The sequence below is a fragment of the Sminthopsis crassicaudata genome, chromosome 3 (assembly GCF_048593235.1).
Source record: "Sminthopsis crassicaudata isolate SCR6 chromosome 3, ASM4859323v1, whole genome shotgun sequence".
NCBI classification, from domain to species: Eukaryota; Metazoa; Chordata; class Mammalia; order Dasyuromorphia; family Dasyuridae; genus Sminthopsis; species Sminthopsis crassicaudata.
Window position 1 is genome coordinate 585,084,988 of NC_133619.1, and position 8,563 is coordinate 585,093,550.

The following is an 8,563-nucleotide window of genomic DNA, read 5'->3' on the forward strand; positions in this document are numbered from 1 at the left end:
AAGAATGGTTGTACAAGTTATGTTATATAAATATAACGAAATGCTATTATAATAAAATGATAAAATGGATAATTTTTAAGAAATCTGAAAAGATTTATATGAGCTAATACAGAGTAAAGTGAATAGAACCAGAAAAACAATTATACAATGATAGCATGTAAAGATAAACAACTTTGAAAGAACTGGGGACTCAGATCAGTATAATGACTAACTATAAATTCAGAAGACCAATAATGAAACTTGTCCCCACAACCATAATTTCAGAGGACTAAAATAAAACTTCCTCCCCACCTCTTGATAGACACATGAACAACTAAAAGTACAGAATAAGACTCTTTTTTGACATAACTAATATATACATTTGTTTTGCTTGACTATACATGTTTATAACAGATGTTTTAATTCTTAATTTGATGTGGGAAGTTTTGAGGAAGGGAAAGAAGACAGATTTCTTCTGATTGAAAAAAATATGTTGCATAATTTTTAAAAAGATACATCATTTGAGAAACCTAGAGGTTCATAGATAACAAACCATGACAACAAACAGTAATATTATACAGCTTCAGATGCAGCCATATAAGGATAAAAATTGTTTGTAACAAATATAAGGATGAGGGTCATTCAGTCTCTAGATCAGTTATGCATCCACTAAAATAATAAGGTGCTGAGCCGTCATACCTTAAGATGGTGAAAACATCTCCCAATTTTACTCAATGAAAGTCTTCAGACCAGAAGTTCTTTAACTTTTTTTTATGTCAAAGATCGCCCTTTGATAGCTTGGTGAAGTCTATAGACCCCTTTTCATAATAATGTTTTTAAATATTTCAATGAACTGTTAAATTTCTTTGTTTTTAATTTTATAATTATAACATTTTTGACAGTACATATGCATAGGTACTTTTTTACAACATTATCCCTTGTACTTCTTTCTGTTCTGAATTTTCCCCTTCTTCCCTCCTCCCCCCCCCCCAGATGGCAGGCATTCCCATACATATTAAATATGTTATAGTATATTCTAGATACAATATCTATGTGCAGAACCGAATTTTGTTGTTGTTGTTGTTGTTCCAAAGACTTCAAAAGTGTATCCATAACTGCTTTAGAATTTCATGGACCCCAGATTTTAGGGGCAGCTAGATAGTGTAGCAGATAGAGAACCAGCCCTGAAGTCAGGAGGACCTGAGTTCAAATATGGTCTCAGATATTTAACACTTCCTAGCTGTGTGACCCTGGGCAAGTCACTTAACCCTAATTGCCTCAGCAAAAACCAAAAAAAAGAAAAAAAAAAAAGAATACCTTTTTTATACAGTGTGAAAAGTCACTGATAAATTTTAAAATTTTTTGAAAGCTATTTGACTAAGTTAAATGATGTCAGACAGGACTGATTGAGGGATTTGGACATACTTGGATCTTCTATAAATTAGCAGGCAAACTCAGAACCAGAGAAAAGATAATGCAGCAGCTTTGTGGGGAGAGTCATTCTAATCAAACCTCTGTGTTACATGCAGAAGGGGCCTCTCACCATCATACCCTCCTTGGCCAAAGAAGAATTTCTGAGCTTAGTAGGGCCAGCAGGATATTGGACTCCCCATCCTCCTATGTGAACATAAACACTTTATCCTTGTTTAATCCTAACAGCATTCCAAACATCTATTAATGTCTGCATCAGGAGCTAATGACAGACCGGAAGCATATACAAGGTACTATAAAGAACCTAGCAAAAGAAACTATACCAATACTAAAAAATGTCTTGAGAACTATAGGAAAAAGACTTCCAGAAACTGTTATTCTTTTCCCAGATGTACTAAATTTGAATCCACTTTCTCCTTGACTCTATCCATAGTTGTAGAAGAATATCACAACCATTCTCCAATTGATAAATGGTCAAAGGATATGAATAGACAATTTTCAGATGATGAAATTGAAACTATTTCCACTCATATGAAAGAATGTTCCAAATCACTATTGATCAGAGAAATGCAAATTAAGACAACTCTGAGATACCACTACACACCTGTCAGATTGGCTAAGATGATGACAGGAAAAAATAATGATGAAGGTTGGAGGGGATGTGGGAAAACTGGGACACTGATGCATTGTTAGTGGAATTGTGAATGAATCCAACCATTCTGTAGAGCAATCTGGAATTATGCCCAAAAAGTCATCAAACTGTGAATACCCTTTGATCCAGCTTATATCCCAAGGGAATACTAAAGAAGGGAAAGGGACCTGTATGTGTCAAAATGTTTGTGGAAGCTCTTTTTGTAGTGGCTAGAAACTGGAAAATGAATGGATGCTCATCAATTGGAGAATGGATGAGTAAATTATGGTATAGGAATGTTATGGAATATTATTGTTCTGTAAGAAATGACCAGCAGAATGAATACAGAGAGGCCTGGAGAGACTTACATCAACTGATGCTGAGTGAAATAAGCAGGACCAGGAAATCATTTTACACTTCAACAACAATACTGTATGAGGATGTATTCTGATGGAAGTGGATATCTTCAACAAAGAGAAGATCTAATTCAGTTCCAATTAATCAATGATGGACAGAATCAGACAGAGAAGGAACACTGGGAAATGAGTGTAAACTGTTTGCACTATTGTCTTTCTTCCCAGGTTACTTTTACAGGAAATTTGGTTCTGCACACATACATTGTATCTAGGATATACTGTAATACATGTAACATATATGGGACTGCCTGCCATCTAGAGAATGTAGTGGAGGGAAGGAGGGGAAAATTTGGAACAGAAGTGAGTGCAAGAGATAATGTAAAAAATTACCTATGCATATGTACTGTCAAAAAAAGTTATAATTATAAAATTAATTTTAAAAAAGAAAAAAAGAAAAGGAAAAGGGCAAAAGAAAAAGAATGTCACAGATCTTGGAGAGAATTTTGCATCTATTTAAAAATTTTTTTAAAATCAGTTTTTATTGACATTTTTTACATCAATATTTTATCCAATATCCCTACTCCTTTATTCCTATAAAATATCCTATATTACAAATAATAATTAAGACAAAAAAAGGAAGAAAAAAAAAGAGGATGAAATCTGGAAAAAAAATTTGAAAAGTGTGGTGAACCACATTTATGGATCTGTCACCTCTGCCTAGAAGTGGGGTGAGGAGTTATTTTTTTTTTTTGAACTTTGATTATTCTTTGTAATTTCACAAGTTGTAATGTGCATATATTGAGTAACTTGGAAACGTGCATATGTATGTTGAGTATCTTGGATAATAAACCCTTAGTAATTTATTGCTAAGATTTCTTTCTCTTCCCATCTCTCCCCCCCCCCATCCACTTCTCTAGTATATTTTGTTTATATAGTGGCTTTTCTGTTTCACATAATCAAAGGATCTAGTTTATCTTTTGTAATTACATCTTTCCTTTGGTTAAGTATGAATTTCCTTTTCATAGTAGTGAAAGGTTGATGATTTGTCCCTCTCTTAAGGTTTTTTAAATAAAATAATCATAACTATTAAGGTCACATGTCCAGTAAGAATATATTGTAGAATGTGGTGGGAGATGTTGGTCCAAGTCTAATTACTACCAGATTGCTTTACAGTTCTCCCATAAATTTTTTTATCAGATAGGGAATTCTTTTGAGCAATTTATACTTTTCTGGTTTGGGGCATGGGGTTTTTGAGTTCTATTGTTTCTAATTCTTCTTTGACTAGATTGCTCCATTGATCTCTCTCTCATTTAAAATTTTTTGTTTTGATGAGTGCTGCTTTATAATATAAATCTGAAATCCCTCATTTATATCTTTTGATAGTCTAGATATTTTATTTTTCAAAATGAATTTTGCTCATCAAGTTTTATAAAGTATCCTTTGATTGCTAAAACATTAAAATTGTAAATTAATTTTCATAGTATAGATTGTCATTTATAGACATGAATACTGAATATTCTTCCAAATATTTAAGTACTTCTTTAATTTTTTTAAGAAGCATTTAAAATTTTCTCTATATGAAGATTTTGTGTACTTTGGTAGACATTTTTGGATAATATACAAATTTATGTAGTGATTCAGAAGAGGATGGTAGAACTATTCTTGCCAATTTTGTGAATACACCTTTCTAAAACCTAAGTTTTAGATTTACTGATCAACTAACAACGATGGTAGGAAGTCCACTAGTGGAGGCTTATGAATTATAGCATTAAACCCCTTAAAACTTCAGAACTATTCTTAGTGCCCTAAAAGGATGTTAATAGCCATTCTCTGGGAACTTAACTAGGAGTAGGAGTTATAATAGTTGCTTTAGACAATGCGCTACACAAGAATATAAACTAGAGATTCAGATGCAAAAAAATCACATTTTACTTTGTGATTATTACTGAATTTTGATGTGATGATGCCCCGTAGTGAAATATGGCTCCAGAATACTTTATTGAAAAGAAATATGATAAGAAGTAGGGAATAGAGTGTATCCCTCTACATGTACTTTGACCCTACCCCAGACACACTTGAGATGGTAATGCCCTTGCCCTCATCACCAAGAAGCATCCTACTTCTCTCATTCAGAAACTTCTAGCCACAACCTCCACTTTTTCTCTCCCTGTGCTTTATTATCTTGTCCTTATGGCAACATCTATTTACTTTATCTCTTTCTTCTTTCTCAGGTCTTGCCACTGTGTTCTTGCTTTTTTTTCCCCTCCAAAACCTTGGCCAGTTAGTTAACTCCCAGTTCTACCACCTAAATGAATACCTTGTCTCTCTGATCTAATACTGCTCATTTGGTTCCAGATTTCAACCCTGGATAACTCTTTCCTTTTTCACTGCTATTTTATAGGGCTGTTATAGAAAGAAGTCAGATAAGCAGGTGGTACCGTGCATAAAGTGCCAGGCCTGGAATCAGGAAGATTCATCTTCATGAATTCAAATCTGGCTTCAGACATTTATTAATTGTTTGACCCTGAGCAAATTACCTAGCCATGTTTGACTTAGTTTCCTTATCCATAAAAGGAGATGGAGAAGGAACTCATCTTTACTTAAAAATAATAATCCAAAGGGGTCATGAGTCAGGTATGACTGAACAATAAAATTAGTAGTCAATATGAGTGATTCCACTACAAATTTTTAATAATAATAATCCAAGTGGGGTCATGAGTTAGATATGACTGAATAAAATTAAAAGTAGTCAATCTTAGTGATTCTACACAAATTTTTAATCTAATATTAAATGGATCCTCAACTGCTTCACAATGATCCTTTTACTCTTCCTTGATTTAATTGTATTCTTCAAAGCAAATGTTTTTAAACCTCTTTTCTCCTTAGATTACTTACAGCACCAACTCTTCCTTTCTTTCTCTCTTCAGAGAATCCTACTTGAGAAAATTGTGTTCATCTATCCTGAACTCCTTACTCTCATTTTTGCACTTCATATCTTTTCAATGTCATCCTCTATTCTCTCATTTGTCTGTGAGGAAGAGGTGGGCCATTTCTTTAACAAGACATACTCCTCTACCTGTGTTCTCGGTCTCTTTACCTCATATCTCCTCTGGGAATCTGATTTTTCAGAACACTGGACCAAATAAGATGAAATTTAATAGCTATAAACACAAAATTCCACAAAATTCCAAAGCCAGCTCTACAAATACAAGATGAAAGAGGGAAAGTTAGAGAGCAAGAGGTCTGGGGACTTTATAGAATTGCAATGATCTGATACAGAAGCCAATAAAGTTAATGTAATCTTAAACTGAATAGAAGCATAGCATCCAGGAATAAAGAAATGTTAGTCCTTCCGAATTCTGCCTTAGTCAGATTACTTCTGGAATATGGGATTCATTTATGGGCCCATTTCTAGAAAAGAGAGGTAGATGGGGGAGTGTTTAGAAGAAGAAAATCATGGCAGTGGAGGGTTTAGAGATCATGCCATAAAGGATCAGTTTATAGCCTGGAGAGAGAAAAAACTTGGTGGATGGACATGATAGTGGTCTTCTAAGATGTAAAAGGCTGTCATTTGGAAGAAAGACTAGATTTGTTATTCCCAGAGAGCAAAATTAAGAACATTGCATGGATGCTGTAAAGAAGCAAATTCAAGATCAATGAAAGGAAAAACTTGTTAATAGGAGCTAATCAGGAATTGAAAGGGCCAGCTACCTTGGGAAGCAGAAGGCTCAACAAAATGGGACATATGTCAGGTATGCTGCAGAGTGGATTCTTTGCCAAGTATGTATAATTTGGATAGGTTGGTAACTGGAATATCTTCCAAATCAAACTCCATGATTCTATTTTTAGCCTTGTCAGGTCTAGCCCAGAGGAGAACAATCTACTGAAGTAAAATGAACACCTCTGACATAGTTGCTGAATGACAGCCTGATCTGTGAGAAAAGTATAGGTACATGATCCCCCTGATTATGTCAGAGTGAAGGTGAGGAATACAGTAACCACCACAAAAGAACAAAACTTTGGAGAGACAGGTCAAATATGGTAACTCCCACATGCCACTTTCCCTACCCCTTGAAATCTGAACTTCTGCCCCTGCACCTTGTTTTTCCATTTCTCTCCTGGATTTTTTCAAATTTGCAGGCATCCTAGGATTATATTGGCTTAATTGGTTTTTTTTCTCCCATCTCTGCTATCTCCAGATGATGATTGCTTCCCCCCATATAATGTTTAGTTCATAAATGTTTCATTCATAGATGTTAGGCTTGCTTCAGGGAAGTAGGAGTTTCAAACATAAAAATGTTGCTCCATCTTTGGAAATTAACTACATTTGAAATCACTAGGATTGTGGCTCTGAGTATTTCTAATTTTATTGTTGTTACATCCAATTCTTCATGACCCCATTTGGATTTTTTTGGCAAAGATACTGGAGTTCCTTCTTCAACTCCTTTTACATATGAGGAAACTGAGGTAAACAGGATTAAGTGATTTGCCCAGGGTCACAGTTAGTGTCTGAGACCAGATCCGAACTCATTAAATTAAAATCCATTAAGAGTATCAAGACTGATTATTCAGTTACTCCAGTAGTGTATTTATTTACTTGGTTATTGGACAAGATTTAAACTTTCTGCCTTTCCTGCCAGTCTGCAAGCATCACTGCAGAAACAGAAGTAGACTATTTTTTCCCTTTGTTTCATGTTGTCATTGAAAAAGAACTCATGAACAGATAATCAAATAAGTTGCAAAATTCTTCATACTTGATTAAGTTGATCCTGAGAAAATATCTTTTGCTGGAATAGTACTTGAAATCTTTTCAATATGGTAGGAACTTGCACTTCACCAGTCTATACTGGAATGGAAGGTCACATTGATACTGTGTCACAGCATCAGAGCACTAGAATCTGGAAGACTTGAATTCAACCTTGCCCTTGATACTTACTAGCTGTGCAGCCATGGGTAAATCACCACTCTCTGAGCTTGTTCATTGGCAAAAGGAATTATCTACCGGTACCATTACTCAGGGTTGAGGTTTAAATGTACATTTCTTTGCAATGTCCCATATACAATTTGGTTATTATTATTATTGTAAGGAGAGAAATTTATGACTGGGAAAAAATGTGCTTGTTACACAAAAACAAAGGATAACTTCTGAACAGTTTTCACTTGTTCCATTGGTACCCATACAATAATCAAGAAAACGTGAGGATGGCTCTTCCCACATCTGGTGGTTTAAGGAAAACAAGATACATATCTGTCTTCATCACACAAGATAAACAGGCATGGATAAGCTGTGATCTGTATCACAGGAAGAAGTAAAAATACTGATGAGATGATATTTTGGGCTTCTATGATACTACCACATTAACTTCCTTCACTTGGGCTAATTTGGGGGCCAGCCCCTTTATGCCATCCAAACATGTTCCATGGATTGCTATGTTTGAGATAGGAATTAGAGACATAGAGGCATGAATCTATTTCCCTTGGCCTGAGAATTACTTGAAATGTTTCTCCCTCATACTTCAAATATCTGCTAACAGATCTTCAACTTCTTCATCCAATTGGGATTTCTAGGATTCTACCCCCAACTCTCCTCTACCAACATCAAGCTCCTTACAAAGAATGAATAATTATTTCTCTCCACTGCCCAGCCATTTTTTTTTTTTTACTGTATTGCTAAGTCTACTTTACTCCAAGAATGTCCCCAAGGATACAGGGCACCTCATTTAGAAACAAATCCACTTCAAAACTAGTCCCTGTCCAAATTATGGACATTTACCCATATGAAGTTTATTTTAGAACTTTATTCCATTTTGTTCTTCTAAATTTCTATTCTGATGTTCATTCTTTGTATGTAGGAATATGGCTGTATGTGTGTACATGTGGTTGCATTCTCACAACTAGGTCCTAAGTCAGGATTGTTCACACTTGTATTGAAATACCCAGGCATCTTCTGAGACCCTGACTAGAGGTTCTTAATATCAGATGTTAAATCTGTGAAATTAATCCTGGAAACCCACCCCAGGGCAGCTATCCTACCTGCCAAAGCCTCCTTTATCATCTGCCCTTCTCAGCAAGCCAGAACTTGCCCTTCAGGACTCTTTCTTCTCATGGCTCTGTGAGTCTAGTGCATTTGTGTATTCATCTTTACCTAGGCAATGACTCTTCTGAT